At 48.1% G+C, this 19,752-nt stretch overlaps 1 pseudogene; it reads left to right on the top strand.

Annotated features, from left to right (window-relative positions):
- The first annotated feature begins 418 nt into the window (after positions 1 to 418).
- Positions 419 to 8,806, top strand: LOC114217067 (small ribosomal subunit protein uS9 pseudogene; annotated as a pseudogene).
- Positions 8,807 to 19,752: the final 10,946 nt, after the last annotated feature.

A 19,752-nucleotide genomic window follows, 5' to 3' on the forward strand; every position in this document is an offset into this window, starting at 1 on the left:
GCTCTGACTACATTTCCCAAGGCTGAGAAAACCTTCACCTTAGCCCACTCCTGCCACCGCAAGTTGGACCCAGCCATCCACAGAGCAGGGGGAGGGGGAGGAAAGTTTCTGGCACCACTGATGGGATGACGGTTATGAACGGCTGGTTGTCCCGCTGCCGCCTGTCACACCCCAGGGAGAACCCTGGGGCGGGCGGCTCAGGGACTGAGTCCTCATTACTGCAGGGCACACTCGGCCCCTCGGCACCAGCCTAGTGGAGTCATCAAATAAATCCAACATTTAGAAAAGGGGGGTGGGATGGGGGACTTCAGCGGACACTTTCCTGAAATGTAACGGCAATAAAAGAGAAAAATGGACCAGCTTGCTCCAGATAACCAGCGCCAGGGAAGTAATTATCCCACTCTGGTCCTCAGTCGGGATGCCGGTGGCAGAGGCACCTGCCCAGGTAATTCATCAGCCACAGATTTATGGACTCCTTGGGAGCCCCTGTATAAAATCTTCCCCCAAGTTAACTCAAGACAATGCTATTTAGATTTTGTCAAGATTATTGCTCTTCTCTGCCATCCCTGAGTGGGGAGGTGGGGGCCATCGCGTGTGGTCCAACTGAATATGGGTTTGCTGGTGCCAGCCTGAGGAAAATATCCACAAGTGAGCCCGTTGTTTCCAGCTGCCCGAAACCTGCCCGGGGCCTTGCTTTCCCTCAGGATTCACTGAGCTGCTGGTGTCACATCAGGCAAACAGAGAGCCCAGCTGCACGATCATAGGGGAAAAGGCTGTGGTGTGTAGAAGTACCACGAGCCTCAGTCTCCTCATCTGTAAAATGGGAATCAGCATGGATGATGGGGGCTCTCATTGTCTCTGTTGTTTGAAATTTTAAAATGAATATATGTTGCTTTTGAAAGGAGAAAATGAAGCACAACGAAATGGAAATAAAATGAAGTTAGGAGTCCACACCTCATCAGTCTACAGTGAGCGTTGAACTAGATGGGACTCGGGACACCCACAGCCCACCAATGGGCACATGCTGGGCACACAAGGCGTGTCGCTGCCAGGCTGCTCCTGTTACTGTGGCTGGTGGTGGCTGTTGTGCTGGAAATCGGGGTTCTTGGCAGGTGTTGACCGTGTGACTTTGAACAGAGAGGATGACCTCTCTGATTCATCTATAAAATAAGAAAGACTCTTTTCCTGCCTAGAGGCAGGGGGATGGACCGGAAGACATCTTCCTGCTATTTCCAGTCCCAAAAACCCCGTTTGTGGCACAGCAGGGTTGGGGGCCATGGTGTTAACATTTCAAGAGGACGGGGAGATGCTGAAGCAGCCCCTCCGCTTCCCCCGGCCCCCCACCTGCACTTACACACTCACTCATTCAGGCACCGGGAGCATTTATTTAGCACTCAGGAAGCTGTGGCCCAGTCCCCCCGGAGCGCTGAGCCTGGCAGGCGAGGGACATGAGGGGCACGCAGAGACATGCAGGCACGGGCGAGTCTGGCGCAGTGGGGAGCAGCGGCTGGGGCCCGGGGACGTGCAGGGCTTGTCTGCATTGCCTGCAGAGGGCGGGCAAGCTTCCCAGAAGAGCTGACATTGACCTGAGAGGGGGGAGGAGGCGTTTGTCAGGAGGTCATGGTGGGAAGGGCACTTCAGGCAGGGGGAACAGCATGTGCAAAGGCCCAGCGGCTCGGAAGCACTTGGGCTGTTCGAGGAAGAGCACCCAGCTCAGGATGGCTGGAGGACGAGAGGTGTGTTTAAGGGGTGGAGCCAGAGGTGAGAGATGAGGCTGGGGAGCCCAGTGCCGGGGTCCTTCTCCCTGTCCCCACCACCGACACCCACAGCACTGCTTCCTGCATGTGGGTTTAAGTCCCAGCTCTGCTTTTGATCCACTATGTGACTCTAAGCAAGTGGCTTCACCTCTCTGAGCATCAGCTTCCTCAGCAATAAAATGAGGATAAGATGCCTCATAAATGTTTAAAGAAATAAAGTGCTCATTCATTCATTCATTCATTCAGCAGCTAGGAAAGCATCTGTGCCCTTGACCTGGCACTGAAGCATTCTCAAGCCCTTGATAGTCCATGGCTGATGAGGCCTCACTATTGCTATGGTGACTCGAACGTGACCCGTGGACACAGCCACCCTGGCCTGGCCGCTGGGCGAGGAGGCAGCTGCCCAGGGAAGGAGGCAGGATTCCTGCCGTGGGAAGGTGTGGGCTCCCGCTGAAGGCCCTCCCTCCGGTTTGTCCCTGTCCTTCACTGCCCCTCAGGGCCCCTCTTCGCCCTTGTCCAGGGGCCCTACTCAACAAAGAAGCACAGGGTCATGGCTGAAAACTCTAACCCTGGAGCCAGACCAACCGTGAACGTTAATGCTGCTTCCTCTGAGCTGGGAGATTTCAGGTAGTTCCCTCAGCTCTTGGAGCCTGTTTCTTCATCCGTAAAATAAAGGTGATAACAGTTCCTTCCTTATGGAGTGAAGTGAGATAAAGCATACCACTGTGCAGAGTATCCAGTAGACACTCAATAGTTGCTTACTATCATCGGTTGTTCTGACAGGTTTGGAGCTCCACCTGAGCTCCTCTCAGGTCATCCCTCTGACTGCCTCATCCCCTTGCCCTGAGACCACTGCCCCCCAGCCTGGGCTGCGGGCTCATGACTTTGCCCCAGAGAAGCTGAGCATCTCAGGCCTGGCCCCAGGCTTGGCAGGAAGCTCAGCACCTGCCCCGTGGTGGGCACTCGATGCACGTGGGTGAATGGTGGTTTGGGAACGACGTCCTCCTCCCACTGCCCGGAGCTGCCTGTGCCTCAGCGGCTGCCCTGTTGGGCAACCAACCCCACCCTGCCCGGGACACCCGTCCCCAGCCTGCAGCTCTGCTCACAGTTCCATCCCTGAGCCTCTGGCCTGCGTCTGGGGCCTGCTGCATCCTAAGGACCTCTGTGATGTCACTGCCCATCTGGATACCCAGGCATCACTTCCCATGGATCCCAGCATTCTGTGTCCTCTTGTCTGACCAGACAGCCCTGTCATTTATCTGGCGCTGACTGTACGTGCAGCAGGGTTAACTGTACTCTGAGCGGCAACCAGCTGGTGTCTAGGTCTTAGGAAAACTCGGTCTTCCTAAGGCCAGCTCAGGACAAAACATGCCACAGTGAGGTCCTCCTGATTTCCTGGCTCTGCACGGCCTCAGAATGAAGCCATTTCCAGGAAAAAGACACCAAGAGAAGGAGGTAACAGCCATGATGGGGACAATAAACTATAAACAAATGGCCATTGACAATAGCATCTTTAATAAGAAAATACTCAGGAATAAATTTAACACGTGAAGGGTAAGATTTGTACACTGAAAACATTGCTGAAGATCTAAATAAACAGTGAGACATTTCATGTTCAAGGGCCAGAAGACTCCATGTTGTCGACTTGGCAATTCTCCCCAGACTGATCCACAGATTAAATGCAATCCCTATCAAAACCTCAACAAGGTTTTTTTTTACAGAAATTGACAAACTGACCCCAAAATTCATATGGAAATTCAAAGGGCCAAGAATACACCAATTTTGAAAAAGAACAAAGTTGGAGGACTTACCCTACCCAATTTTAAAACATACTGTGAAGCCATGGTAACCAAGGTAGTGTGGCACTGAGGTGAAGACGGGCATCTAGGTCAATGGAAGGAAACTCAGAGTCCTAAAATAAGCCATTAAATTTAGGGGGAATTGATTTTCAACAAAGGTGCCAAGGCAATTCGATGAGGAAAGGACAATCTTGTCAACAAACGATGCTAGCCATGTGAACTCAAATGTGCACCTCAATACCATACACAAAAATTAACTCAAAATGAATCAAAGTTTTAAAAGTAAAAACTAACACTACAAAACTTCCAGAAGAAAATAAAGGAATAAATCTTCATGACCTTATATTAGGCAAAGAGTTCTTAGAAATGCCACCAAAAGGGGCCGCCTGGGTGGCTCAGTAGGTTAAGTGTCCAACTCTTAGTTTCAACTTAGGTCATGATCTCAGGGTTGTGAGATCGAGCCTTGAATCAGGCTCCACACTCAGTGCGGAGTCTGCTTGAGATTCCTTCCCCATCCTTCTCCCTCCTCCTCTGCTTCTCCCCTTGCTCATGCTCTCTCTCTCGCTCTAAAATTAAAAAAAAAAAAGCCTGCAAAACCATGATCCATAAAAATAAATTTTTTTTTTAAAAAATCAGCAATTTTACCTTATCAAAATTCAAAACTTTTGTTTCAAAGGACACCATTAAGAAAATGTAAAAACAATCCATAGACTGGGAGGAAACATTTGTAAACTGCATGCTGTGAAGGTCATATACTCAGAGTATGTCAACAACACTTATAATTTAATAAGAAGACAAACATCCCAATTAAAAAAAATGGGCCAAGACTTGGGTAGACATTTCACTAAAGAAAATAAATGAATGTCTAATTAGGTAATAATAACATGCTCAAATGTTCAACTAATGACATTAGTCATTAGGTTAAATGCAAACTAAAACCAGCAATGAGATCCCAATACACACCCACTTGAATGTCTACAATCTTTTAAAAACACACAATCATAAGAATGCAGAGAAACAGGGAATCTCATAAATAGACAAATATATATACATATACCTTATGTTGCTGATAGGAATGTAAGATGGTGGGTACAATCACTTTGTCAGAACAGCCCAGCAGTTTCTTGAAAAGTTAAACATAAACTTACCGTAAGAACCAGCAAGTCCATATTCCCAGGAATCCCCCCAAGAGAAATAAAAAACATACATCCACCAAATGATTCATGCACAAACATTCATAGCAGCATTATTTACAATAGCCAAAATGTGGAAACAACCCAAACATCCATCCACTGGTGAATGGATACACGGATGTGGTTATCCATCCAACGGAATACTACTCAGCCATGAAAAGGAAGACCCACTGATACACACCACACTTGGATGAACCTCAAATCTGTTATGCTAAGAAGCCAGATGCAGAAGACTACATGCTGTAGGGCTCTCTTTATTTGAAATAGCCACAAAAGGCAAATCGATAGAAACAGAAATCAGACCAGTGAATGCCTAGGACACTGTATGAGTGTGTTGCAGGAAGAGGGGAGGGTAGAGGCGGGGCTTAACTGCAAAGCAAACACAAGGGAGCTTTAGGGTGAGACAAATGTTCTAAAACGGGATTGTAGTGATAACTGCTCAACTCTGTAAATTTACCAAAAATCAGTGAATTGTACTGTTAAAATGGCTGAATTTTATTGTGAATTATACCTCAGTAAAACTATTTACTTAAGAAATAACTTACTCAGGGTCCCCGGGGTGGCTCAGTCGATTAAGCATCTGACTCTTGGTTTCAGCTCAGGTCATGATCTCAGGGTTGTGAGATGGAGCCTGGCCTAGGGCTCCACGCTCAGCAGGGCGTCTGCTTGGAATTCTCTCTCCCTCTCACTCTGCCCCTTCCCCTCATGCTCCCTCTCTCTCTAATAAATAAATAATTTAAAAAGTAACTTACTCATAACTCTACACCCCATAGAAATGGCTAAATGAGGAAGACGATAAGTAACAAACACAGTTCTCTCCCTTCTCTTTCTCTGCCAGCTCTCATTTCCTTCTGAGAAAAGAGATGGAATGGAGAGCAGCCTAGTGATTTGCACCAGTCTTAGCATGGAGGCAGAACTCCAGCATGGCCAGGCCCTGGTCCTCTCTTCCTTCAACCCCCTCTGCTCTCCCATGCCTTATTTCCACCCTAAACACACTGGCCTTCTTTTGGGACTTCAAAGCAGCAAGGTTCTTCCCACCTAAAGGCCTCTGTCTGTGCTAGCACCCCTACCAGGAATACATTCCCCTCCCTGCCTAGTTCTGCTCAATCTTTAGACCTCAGCTCAATTGCCTCTTCCATAGGAAAGCCTTCCCTGAGCCAGGCCAGATCCCTCTATGAATTAATATCATAGACCGTATTATATCTTTCTTTTTGATGTAACTTACCACAGTAGCAACTTTGCATTTATTTAAGACATCATTTGATTCATGTTAGTCCAGTCCCCATGAAGACAGGGACCATATCCACTTTGTTCACTATTATACCTGAGGGCTCACTACAGTACTTGGCACGTAGTAGATGTTCAGTTAATTGCTGAAAGTTAAAATTCTAAACTTCTTAAGATCAAGAGATTACAGCGTTCAGAACTGTTGTTTTGAAATATGATAATCCATCACATTATGCAATTATTATGTTCCCGAAATATTTCATGTGTCAAAGAACAAAAAAAAAACTACAAAACACTAGTAAAAGCTGACCTTGCAGTTCACCATTTTATCATTTAAGGAGCTTTTTTTCTCCTCTCTAGTCAGGCTAAACAAGGAAAAAAATGCAAGAAAATACAAATTGCTAATATCAGAATGATCATCACTATTGGGCCCACTGACATCAAAAAGATACTAAGGGAATAACTCTGTGTGCACAAATTTGATGATTTATATGATATGGGTAGATTTCTTGAAAGATGCAAGCTACCAAAACTCACAGAAAGACAAATAATCTGAATAGCCATATATCCATTAAAGAAATTTAATAAATAATTATTTTTAAATCTCCCCCCTCAAAAAGAAAACACCAAGCCCAGATGGTTTTACCGGTGAATTCTACCAAATGTTTAAGGAAAAAATAGTACCAGTTCTTCACAATCTCTTCCAAAAAATAGAAGCGGAGGGAACATGTCTTAACTCATCCTATGAGGCCAATATTATCCTAATACCTAAAGCAGATAAAGACACTGTAACAAAAGAAAACTACAGACCAATATCTCTTTTAATATAGATGCAAAAATTACCAAGAAAATATTATCAAATCGAATCTAACAATGTATAGTAAGAATTATAAAGGACAATCATGTGGGCTTTATTCCAGGTATGCTGGGATAGTTCAACATTTGAAAATCAGTCAGTGTAGGGGTGCCTGGGTGGCTCAGTCATTAAGCATCTGCCTTCGGCTCAGGTCACAATCCCAGGGTCCTGGGATCGAGCCCTGCATCGGGCTCCCTGCTCCACGGGAAGCCTGCTTCTCCCTCTCCCACTCCCCCTGCTTGTGTTCCCTCTCTTGCTGTGTCTCTCTCTGTCAAATAAATAAATAAAATCTTAAAAAAAAAAAAAACTCAGTCAGTGTAATCCACTATATCAAAAAACTAAAGAAGAAAAAGCATATGATCATATCAATTGATACAGAAAAAGCAATTGACAATATCCAACACCAATTCATCATCATGAGAGAAAGAAAGAAAGAAGAAAGAAAGAGAGAGAGAGAGAAAGAGAGAGAGAGAGAGAAAGAAAGGAAAGAAAGAAAGAGAAAGAAAGAAAGAAAGAAAGAAAGAAAGAAAGAAAGAAAGAAGAGAAAGAAAGAAAGAGGGGGGAGGGAGGGAGGGAGGAAAGGAGGAAGGAAAAGGAAAAACTCTTAACAAACTTGTATTAGAGGAAACTTCCTCAACTCAATAAAGAACATCTACCAAAAACCCTACAGCTAACATCATACTTACTGGTGAGACTAAGATCAAGAATAAGGTAAAAAATCCCTTCTTACTACTCCTATTCAACATCATACTGGAAGTTGTAGCTAGTGCAATGAGACAAGAAAGAGAACTAAAAAGTATATTATTCACTGATGACACGATTTTCTATAGAAACCCCTCCCCAAAATTCTGCAAAACGCTATTAGAACTAATTAGTATAGCAGGACCATAGGATAAAGGTCAATATACAAAAGTTTTTTGCTTTCCCATATACCATCAAGGAATGAATAATCAGAATTTGAAAAAAGTGTGCCTGGGTGGCTCAGTTGGTTGAGCGACTGCCTTCGGCTCAGGTCATGATCCTGGAGTCCCGGGATCGAGTTCCACATCGGGCTCCCTGCTCGGCAGGGAGTCTGCTTCTCCCTCTGACCCTCTTCCCTCTCGTGCTCTCTATCTCTCATTCTCTCTCTCTCAAATAAATAAATAAAAATCTTTAAAAAAAAAGAATTTGAAAAAAATTATTCTATACCATTCACAACAGCACCAAAAAAAAAAAAAAATGAAGTACTTTAGGTATAAATCTAACAAAATATGTATAGGATCTGTGTACAGAAAAGTTTAAAATATGAAAAAAGAATTTTTTAAATCTAAGCAAAGGAGATAGTCCATGTTCATGGATTAAAAGGCCCAATACTGCTAAGATGTCGATTTTTCCCGACTTGATATACTGACTCAGTGCAATACCAATGAAAATCCCAGTAAGTTAGTTCACAGGTATCGGCAAACTGATTCTGAAATTCACATGGAAGGGCAAAGGATCTAGAATAGCCAATACAATAGTGAAAAAGAAGAATAGATTTTTCTGGCTGTGGCTCGGCCTGGTGAGGAGCTCTGGAGTACCAACAGTCCGTGCAGGTCCTCAGATTCAAGAAGATGGCCATAGCAGTGGAGTACTGCAAACCAGACAAGGGCCTCATCGAGATCAGTGGGCGGCCCCTGGAGATGATCGAGCCATGCTACAATACAGGCTACAGGATCTTGTTCCGTTTCTAGGCAAGGAGCGATTTGCTGAGGTGGATATCCGAGTCCGAGTGAAAGGTGGTGGTCACGAGGCTCAGATTTACACAATCCACCAGTCCATCACCAAAGCCCTGGTGGCTATTATCAGAAATACGTGGATGAGTCTTCCAAGAAGATCAAAGACATCCTCATCCACAACAACCAGACCTTACTGGTAGCTGTTCCACAGCACTGCGAATCCAAAAAGTTTGGTGGTCCTGGTGCCCGGGCACACTACCAGAAATCCTACCGATAAGCCTATCGTGAGGATCAGGGTTCACCTTTATAATAAACAACTGTCACAGTACTTAAGGTTATAATAATAAAAAAAAAGAACAAATTTGGAGGACTCATGCTATCTTATTTCAGGACTAACAATAAAGCTACAGTAAATAAGACAGCAAAAGTTAGACACATAGATCGGTGGAATAGAACAGAGCGGCCAGAAATAGACCCATATAAATACAGCTGACTGATTTTTTACAAAGGAGCAAAACAAATCAATGGATAAAGTGTAGTCTTTTCAACAAATGGTGCTGGAACAATTAGACATCCATACGCAAAAAAATAAAACTAAACTAAAAAACAGACACAGACTTTTTATCTTTCACAAAATTGTCTCAAACTTGGTCATAAACCTACCTGTAAAATGCAAAACTATAAAATTTCTAGAAGAAAACACAGGAGAAAAATTAGGTAACCTTGGGTTCGGCTACAAGTTTATAGATACAACACCAAAATCACCTTACATGGAAAACAATTGACAAGTTGAAATGTACTAAAATTGAAAGATTTTGCTGCGAGGAAGACACTGTTTTAAAAAAAATGAGGGGCGCCTGGGTGGCTCAGTCAGTTAAGCATCTGCCTTCGGCTCAGGTCACGATTCCTGGGTCCTGGGATCGAGCCCCATGTCGAGCTCCCTGCTCAGAGGGGAGTCTGCTTCTCCCTCTCCTCCCCGCTTGTACTCTCTCCCTGTCTCTCCTTCTCTCTCTGTGTCTTAAATGAATAAATAATTTTTTAAAAAAATATAAATAAACAAATAAATAAATAAATAAATAGTGAAAATATGAGGCAGACATTGGGAGAAAATATTTGCAAAACTCATAGCTGGTAAAGGATTTGTAACCAAAATACACAAGGAACTCTGAAAACTCAACAATAAAAAAACAACCAGCCCAGTTAAAAAAATGAGCCAAAGATCTGAACAGATACTCCACCAAAGAAGATATACAGGTGTCAAGTGGGCATAGGAAAAGATGTTCGACATCATTTGTCATCGGGGAATTGCAAATTAAAACAACAAGGAGATAATACTGCATACCTATTAGAAAAGCTAAAAATTTTTTTAAAAATTAATAATGCCAATTGCTGGCAAGGATATAGAGTAATAGGAACTCTCTCTCATTGCTGGTGGGAATGCAAAATGGTACCACCTCTTTAGAAAGCAGCTTGGCAGTTTTTCACAAAACTAAACAGTCTTACCGTGTGATCCAATAGGCACACCCCTAGCTATTTATACTATACTATATATTATACTACATTATACTATAACCACACACACACAAAAATTCATACAAATATTTATAGCAACTTTATTCACAATTGCCCCAAACTGTAAGCAACCAAATGCCCTTCAATAGATGAGCAGAGAAACAGACTGGGATACATCCCAGATAATGAGACATTATGCAGTGTTAAAAACAAATGGGTCATCAGGCCACAAAAAAATATGAGTGGATTTTAAATATGTATTGTTAATGAAAGAAGTTTGAAAAGGCTATGTACTCTGCGTTGATATGACATTCCGGAAAAGGCAAAACTACGGGATGGTAAATGGATGGGGTTTCCTCATCATACACAATTACACATCTCAAAAGCTCCTCAAATGTAATTTCTCAAAGTTTGGGCTCCCAGTCTTCCCTCCTTAGCTGGAGCTCTGTTGTCATCACCTCCATTCACTCATCCAATTCCTAGAGTAAGAAACCTAGGGGCGACCTTGACACCTCCCTCCCCCTCACCTCCAACACCCCACCCCAACACATTCCCCATCCGCCAGCCATTGTGATGTTGGGAAGGGAGTTGTTATCATGGCGTCCCTCCAGTCAAGGATTCTTCCATGGCATCATGTTTCCCCTGAGTCGAAATACATCTCTTTGGTCTCTAAAGCCTTATAAGGTCCATCTCCCTTAGTCAACTCACAGCACAATTCTCTCTCTCCCTCTGTCTCCCTCTCTTTCTCCACTGGGCTCTGGCCTCACTGGTAGGATGTGTGTGATTTGAGTGATGTTATCAATCAATGCTTCTTGATGATGTTGAGCTCATCCCACGACAGGGCCTTTGTACATGCAGTCCCCTCCTCCATGGCAGACCATTCTTGATGGCCTTACCACCATCCGTCTCAGCTGCACTTGGTGCTCAGGAAAATAAATAAAGGAAAAGAAAGCTCTCATTGCAACACTGCTCCAGGAATTCACAACCCCCAAACAGCAGAGGTATAAGCAGGTTCTAAAATAAGGAGGACAACTTAAGGGTGGAATAAAGGCAGGGAGCATGTCTGGTAGGCTCCTGAGAGCTCTAGAAAGGCATTGCTCGCTCCTCACCAGCCTCCTCTGGTTGTACCTGGGACTTGTTTTCATTAACGCCTTTTTAGAGCAGCTTCACAGATCATCATGTCAAGGTGTTATCCAGTGTTTTTCAAGAAGCTCCACTCTTGTGGAAAATGCCCAGTGATGGTGGAAGGGGGCAGAGCAGCTGTCCCCCCTCCCAGCCCTCAGCCACCATTCCGCCTCTTGTCAAGTCCCTTCTGGCTGCCTCACCAACCTGAGCGATGTCCGAGAGAAACGCAGCTGGATATTCGTTACGTCAGAGAAACCAGAATTTACTCAGTGACTACCGTCAGTGGGGAAAGCCGAGCACCCCTCAGATCTGGGCAGAGGTGACAGGGTGTGTCAAAGGGAGAATGGGGGTGTGGGAGGTGGCCAGGGCTACAGCAGAGTCGGGGAAGTGAAAAGTGGGAAGCGTTGGGCTCTTAGAAGGTATGTTAGCATTTGTTCAAGTCTTTATAGGCCGAGGGTGAGGCCTAATCGAGAAGAGGGCTCAGAGGAACTTGGCTAGAGTGGGCAAGGACCGAGTCTTTGTCGGAGACCAGGGGCACTCCATCATTCTGGGCCGCTGCTTCAATGTGCTTATGATGCTCAGGATCTGGCTAACGCTCCCCAGGTGAAGTTCTAAAAAGCCTCCTCTGTGAGTCGACAGTGCATTTCCCTCACAACATGGATCTGACTCAGTTTCATTCCCCAACAGTGCTGAGCGCGGTGTCCAGCTCTTTGGAGGACCTTGGGAAGATCCTGGTGGAGTTGGACAAAACTGGAGGCAGAAATTGAGCTTGTTTTTAAGGGTTGCATTGGAGCATGGAAGTAATGGGTTTATAAATAAAAATCATTTTCTGTAGGTCCCTGGAGAGTGCAGCATTTCAAGAAAGGCTTTGGGCAAGTCATTCTGTAATGTGTAGAATTGCTTTCTATTGTACATAGTCTTTGCTTGTAAGGCTGGTTCACACCCATGTGTAAATTATAGATGTAATAGATGATTTTTGTAGAAAGAAAGGGAGGGGAGAGAGGAACAGGTGGTTGGATGTACAAGCCTGGGGCTCAGAGAGACGTCCAGGCTGAGGTCTACATTTGGGAACATCAGCCTATGAATGGCACTTCAAGGCCACGCACAAGTCCGGTGAGGTCCCCAAGGGGTGGAGGGAGGGTAAGGAGGAGAGAACCAAGGGCAGAGCCCAGGGACAGTACAAGGTTTGTGAGTTGAGGAGCCAGAAAAGAACCAGCAAAGGAGACAGACAAGGAGCAGCTAAGGAGGGAGGGGGAGAACCAGGGAAGGGGGCATCCCAGGAGCAGAGAGAAGGGAGGGTTTCTGAGGGGAGTGAGCAGCTGTGCTGAATACTATTCGGTCAATGCCACCAAAAGTTGACTGTTGGGTTTATCAATGCATCGGTGACTGGTGACCTTGACAAGAACAGGTGCGGTGAAGAGCGAGGGACTGAAATCCAGTTCAAGTGGAGTGAAGAGTAAAGGGAAGGAGGGGACTTGGTGGTTCTTGCTGTACTGTGCAGGGAAGCAAGGGGAGCGGAGAGCTGTGAGGTTGACTCGTTTTTATTTGGGGGGATTGCCGAGTTAATGCTGTGTTTGCACACCAACGGGAATGACCCAGAGGAGGCGGGAACACTGATGATGTAGGCGACAGGGCAGGGATCTTGGCAAAACGGCTGTGGGCAGGGATGGAGAGCCCAGGTGCTCAGAGGGTCTCAACACGGGAGAAACTTCCCTGAGGGTTTCCCAATACAGGCACACATCCCTCCAGATAGTTAATCTGTATACAAACCAAGATTCTTAAAATCATTAGCATTCCGTTCGTATTTTTCAGCAACCTACTTTCTTTATCCAAAAACATACCACAGTCTCCAAAATCAGAGCATGGAGGCCAAATGCAATCATTTTAATGGCTGTTTCATTTTCAGTAGTATGGATGTGCCATAGTTTAGGTAACCCACCTCCTCCTGCTGGACAGTTCCATTTCTCCAATCTTTGTTATTACAAATAACATTGTAGTGAAGATCCTTACATAGTTTGTACTCTGGAGTATTTCAGAATGACCGACTCCCAGAAGTGAACTTGCTGGGACAAAGGGTATGTGCATTTTGAATTTTGACAGCTGCTGCTTCAACCTCATCCGCTAAGGTGACCCCGGGGAACATCCCACCGGCAGGACCAGGACGAGGCGGGGTCCCTGCCACGAGGCCCACAGCTCAGGGCTGGTGCAGGCAGCGAGGCCAGGGGTGTGGTGGGAGAGCATTCCACTGGGAGCCGGGAGCCCTTCCACTGCATCGCTCCGCCTGCCTTGGAATGCTCCTCCTCTCCTGGGCCTCAGTGTCCTCCCCTGTAACATGCAGGGTTTGGGCTGGATGTTCACGAATGGCCTCATCATCTCTCATACTCTTGGATTAACTTTGCTGCTTTCAGACCAGCCTCGAGGCAGGGCCAGGTGGCAGAGGTGGGGGTCAGCTATCAGTCGGGAGTGTGAAGAACCCCAGTATCCCCAGGGAGAGGTCTCCAGCAGGGCCCAGTGGGATGCATCTACTGAGATCTGCCCATGTAGGGGAGGGGGTGGAAGGGGCAAGAAGTGATGAGGGACCCCTCCTCCTACTCACCCAAGGCAGAGGCGGCTCTGACCCATGCAGGCTGCCCTGCCCAATTTGAGTGAGAGCGAGCCTTGCCTTGCAGAGAGTTCTCTGTGATGCAGCAGGGCTCTGAGCAGACAGACAGACACCAGACGAGCTCTCTCTGGGAAGACCTAGGTCTTCTACTAATGAGCTGTGTGATCTTGAGACAGTCCCTTAACCTCTCTGGGTCTCTGTTGCCTTATCTATGAACATGACGATGTCTGACCAGGTACTTTTTGAAGATCCTTCCAACATTAAAATATAGGATTCTAGATCCAGGTCAATAGCAGCTGTACTTTCATCAGATTATGGGGATGATGAAATAAGACCAGCTCTGCACTGTGGATATTAGGCTTTTCTCCCCCATTCCTCTTGATTTCTTTCCATACATTTGCTTTTCTTGTCCTCTACCCTAAGCCCAGTGGAGGGTATCTGTGAGCAACACCATCCGGTACCCTGGCACTCTTTCACCAGGAAAACTGTGCCCACAATTCCACCCTCCCCTACTTTCAGCCCATCCCAGGCTCAGGCTGGGTCAACCTTGCCCCCGATTGGATTAAGCCAATCACCCCATTCCCACTTGCTGACCTTCCAGGCTGGTTCAGGGGTCAGGGCGTGGCCCCTGGAGCCAATGGGAGTCAGTTCAAGACTTTGGATCAGGTGTTGGGGAAACTTTCCCTTCTCTGTTGGACTCCAGTCTGAATGGAAAACCATCTGGTCCCCAAGAAGGGTGCCTCAGCGCAGCCTGGCAATAGGAGAGATGCTACAAAACCACGCAGAAGGTTCTGGAGGCATCACCTGAGCCACCGCAGCAAGGTCTCACTAAAGGCCCCTCCACCTATCCCTGCACTTTTCAGTGACATAAAGCCAGCAAGTCCCTTCTGAGCTCCAGCCAGGTGGCACTGAGGTTCCCGTCGCAGGACATGAAAGAGCCTAATGGTTGCCTCCCCTCCAGCACCTAAGTCTCCATGCTGAGACCAGCACAAAACTTTGCTGCCTCAGCTTCTCCCCCTGGGTGTGAGTCAGATTCATCTCCCGCTGTCCTTTCTCTCCATCCTCCTCCTTCCCACAGAGGAAGCTGCCAAAACCACCCCGTAATGGCATCTCCAAGGGCGAGGGCGCGTGACCCCCCCCCCCCAGACTCTACTGAACCGAGCAGCCCTGTCCCCGCCTGGCCTGGCCTCACCCGGTGACCGTGAAGGCCGCTGTGTCAGCCCTGTGGCTCCCTGGGGGTTCTCTTGCCTTCCCTTGGCAGAGGCAGGTGTGAGCCAGGAGGCCACCGGTCAGATTTAAAGCTGGGGGCAGAGAGGGCAACCGCACAGAACCCCAAAAGTCTCCCACTCAATGTGGGAGCCGTCTTAGAAATGACCTTGTTCTGCGAATGTGCAGACTAAGCCCAGAGAGGCTGAGGGACTTGCCCCGGGTCACACAGTGGTCTGGAGACTGAGCTGGGTCCAGAACCAGATATCCCCATTCTGATCCAGTTGCTCCTTCTACCCCATCAAGGTATCCCCCAGGATTAGACCAGTTTCCTCCCCGGTACCCCCAGCACTTTCTCCTTCCCTTTGGGATTCTGGAGAGAGTCAAGTCTAAGCAGCCCTCCCAGAGAATCCTTGCTGTCTCCCTGAGCCTGCATTACACTGGGCACCCCCGTTGTGCTCCAGATTCTCTCAGCTCTTCCATCCGCGGGCCCTGCCGCTGTGGACGCAGAGGGGAAACGGAGGCACACTGCAGTGGCAGCTGGGCTGGTCCCCACGCGGGAGCAGAGGTATGAGCTCGGGAGCTGCTCCTTTTCTCAGATCTCGTGGGTGCCCTTCCTGGCCCCGAGTCAGGATCTCCCCCCTCCCAGCCCCCGCGGTGGGACACCCCTGCTCTGTCCGTCTTGCTGCTGGAAGGCCTGGACGAGCCTTCTGGCCCGCTGTCACCTGCCCTTCCCCCATCTCTCTAAATGCCGAGTCTTGTTCCCGATCCCATGGGGCTGGGCCCTCCTCCCTACCTGGGGGGAGAGCCTCGTCCAGATCCCGCTGCTCCACGCCAGGTGCACCCCCGTGTGGACCCACCCTCCTGCAGCCCCGTGGTGCCCAGAGCCCCCTCACACAGTGGCGATGGGACAGTGAGGGCTGGAAGCCGGACCCCACATCACCCCCCACCCAGCTCAGCACGTCATCTGCGCCCCCAGCTCAAGGCGCAGCCGCTTCCTCCCTGAGCACCTACTGTGTGCCTGCCCTGCAGAGAGCTTCCCCTCCCCTGGGACCCTGGCAGCCCCTGTGATAGGGGGCTCACCAGCTCTGCCTTCCAGGCAGAGAAACTGGGGATCTGAGAGGTGAAGTCACCGCCCCAAGGTCACCCACCTGACCCTATGGAACCCTGAAGGGGACCCACACCCATCCCCACCCCCCACTGCCCTGTCTGCGGGGATGTGTTTTCGGTAACCTCCAGGCACCACTCCCTGCAGCTGTCCCCTCCCTAAACTCTTCCTGCCTGTTGTTCACCTGGAATCGCCCCGTTGATCCGGTCAGTGAATGTCAGAGATCATCTCTGGCACCAGAGGTTGGGACTGCGTAGACAAGTGTGAGAGGCCAGCCCCGATCCCGAGAAGCCTCATGTGACTACTGGTCACCGCGCTGTGTCTGCAGGAAGCCACCCTGCCCTGGACTTTGTGTCCACTACGGATTTCACTGTGATCCACACTGGTTTGTGGAGGTTGGGGGGCTTCAGACGAAGATCTCAGCGGTGGGTGCTGGACTCGGGCAAAAATGCAAGGCCATCATTTAGCTATTTGGGTAAAACACAACGACCATGATGAAATTTTAATTAAACTTCCTTGCATGAACAACTGAGCAGGAGATCCAAGTGCTCTGACTTCCCCGGGCCTGCTCTGGAAGGGAAGCTGGGGCAGGCCTGGCTTCAGGTGCAGGAATTGTGGAATCTGCAAACACCCCAGGTACTGTGGGGCCAAGACGAGTCTCCCCCTTGCCAGCCCCAGGAGCTGCCCTGTTATCTCTTCCCTCAGGGAAGTTATTCTCTCCCCATTCCCTGCTCCATTTGGCCCGACAGGAAGTGGCAGGTGAGAGGCACAGATGGGAGCAAGAGACAGGAAAGCAAGAGGGGTCCAGGGTTGGAGTTTGGAATCCAGCTGAACCCATGGGATAGATCGTGATTCTGCAGCTTACTGGCTGCATGATCTTTAGCAACTCACTGCACATTTTGAAGCTTCAATTTCCTTATTGGAAAAATAAGGACTCTAACTCCCATCTTTTTAGAAATGTAGACTATTTTCTCTGGGTCCTTCCCTCCCTGCTCAGCTCTACCTCCTGATAAGTTCCTCCCCCACCCACCGCCCCACCTCCGCCACCATCCCGCAGTCTATTAACAGTATTGAGGTGGACCCCCTGGTCCACACGGGACGTTTTCTCATGTTTTCTCTCCTTGGAATCTGTTTGGAACGGAGAGACGGGCTATAAGCTGTGGGATCTAGCTGGCAGAGCACGTAGCTCGGGGCTAGAGGTCACCATTTTGGCACAGCCGTGGTGGGGTAGAAGTGAGCAGAGGAGCCAGCCATCCACAGGGAGGAGGAAGAAGATGGACAGAGGGAGCTAGAGACAAGTCATAGTGTAGATCCGGTCAGAGACACAGACAGAGACAGGAAGACCCCAGGTCCCAGAACACCAGCTCTTCTGTCTTCAGTTGGGGCCTGAGGGGCCCCCGCATCCTTCCACTAAGCCATCTTTCCATGCGAGCTCCTTTGTGTGGGTCTGTGAACCAGTTAGGGGTCTTCTCTGTTGAACGTGTCAGAAAACTCAACCCAAACTGGCTTAACCAAAGGAGAATCATTGATCCATGTCATGGAAACTTTCAGGGCTGGGGCTGATTTCAGAAACAGTTTGAAGGGGCCTCCAGCAATGCCACCAAGACCTACCTCCTCTCCGTCCCTCTTTCACACATTGTCTTCCTTCTCAAGCTACACCTAAAATGGCGGCAAGAGCTACAGACTCTGAACTTCCAAGGTCAAATCCAGTGGCAAAGAGCAAGAGTCTCTTTCTCAGACACCCCAATAAAAGCCCCATTGCGTCTCACTGGCTCCATTGGGTCCTATGTTCTCCCTGTGCTAACCAGTATGGCTACAGAACTCCATTTTACAGACTGGTTAAGGCTTGGTCCCATGGCCCTGAGCTAGGGTGCAACCTCGCCCCCCCCACACACGCCCGGAGTGGGAAAGGGAGGAGCCACAGACAAAGTCAGCACAACTGCTCTAGGAGGAAGACAACGCTCAAGCAAAGACAGGACTTCAAGGGGGGGGGAGGTGAAATGAGGTCCCCAATGAAACACATCTGTATGATTTTTCCTCCTTTTTGCCCCCAAGTTGGTAGCTCTTCTATACAGCAGGGATGAGTACAAGTAAATACTGAGGAAATCTGAATCATATGATTGGCTTGTAGCAACGTCCATACCCTGGTTGTGATATTGTCCTACAGTTTTATAAAATAATACCATGGTGGGGTAGACTGGGTAAAGGGTACAAGGGATCTGTCTGTATTCTTTTTTTTTATTAAAATGTTAAAGTTAAATGTTAATAAATTCCCCCACAAGGATACAAACACTTCCTGAGCTGGTGTTGGTGGTAGGATCCCCCTTTTCCCGTGTCACCTACTGGTGTGGGTGGGGCTCCTGATAGATCCCGGGGAGGCCGGGTTGCCTTCTTTTGCTGGGTTGGGGGTAATAGAGAAACTGGGTCTGGGTGTCCTTATTCGATGGGCAGGAGATCTGAGATACCCTGCCACTGTGTTGTTCTTCCAGTTCTGGGACCCCTAGCCCATTTGCCTCCCTCTGTCCACTCTTCAGCATGCTCATCTGATTGTTTCTCACATCATTCCCGGAGCTGATAGTCCTACCGAGTGGGGAGGAGCAAGGAAAGACCTCAGTATTATTTCTTATAACTTCATATGGCTCTACAATGACCCCCAAATAAAAAAGGTGAATTTAAAAACTAAAATAAACATATGCAAGAAAAAAAGCAATAAAATTAAATAAGACTGACACCACCAGCCTCATTGGATCACCGCAGAAAGTAAATTAACACATGCAAAGAACATACCCTGTGCCTAGCGCTCAGGGGGATGCATGATGGATAATCATTTCTTCTCCACTAATTTAGGAATGCTGTGTTTCTAAAGTTTGGGGGAACTAAAAACATAATTGTTAAAGACAACTATAAATTGTCTTGTATAGACAGGAGTGAGTCAATCCAAAAGTCCTAATGGCTGTTACTACTAAACGTAATAACAGTGCTTCTGTGGGTAAATGTAGTCCAAACTCCAAGCACCAACCACACATCTTCCCATCCCTTGGCCATGCCCCAGAACGGGCATCACATTGTTTGGGGAACCAAAGCAGAGCCAGACCAGACCCTACAGACAGAGGGGATGGAGTGAGGGTCGACAAGAGCCCAGGATCATGAACGTGCCTTAGGTTCACGGGCAGAGAGCACCAGCGACACCACCCACTGTGGGCTGGGGGTTCCTGTGTGCCAGGCTCCATGTGTGTACCATCTCACTAATCCTCACCGCCAGTCTCTAAGGAACGGACTAGTATGAACCCATTTTACAGCTGAGGGGATTGACACTTTGGGAGGTTAAGGAGGTTAAGGAGTTTGTCCAGGGTCACAGTGGAGATCTAAACCCCAGACCTGGAGCCGATTCCAGCCCCCTGCCCCTGACCACTGCACTCACTTCCCCTCCGCTCCTGGGTGTCCTTTGGTGCAGCTTCAAGGGCTCATCTCCTCAACCACCTTGGGAGGTAGAATCTGATCAGATCACTGACCCCCATCTGCAGATGAGGGAACTGAGGCCCAGAGCAGGGAAGCAACTTGCCTGAAGTCACACAGCAGGGAAGTAGGAAGCCTTGTGTGCCTGATTCCTCCTTGGTTCCTTCCTCTGCTCCCCGCTTCCCTCCCCACAACACCTCTCAGAGGAAAGCAC

Source organism: Eumetopias jubatus, unplaced genomic scaffold (assembly GCF_037043125.1).
Source record: "Eumetopias jubatus isolate StellerSeaLion01/CBP00866 unplaced genomic scaffold, mEumJub1_p1.0 scaffold_4, whole genome shotgun sequence".
Classification (NCBI taxonomy): domain Eukaryota; kingdom Metazoa; phylum Chordata; class Mammalia; order Carnivora; family Otariidae; genus Eumetopias; species Eumetopias jubatus.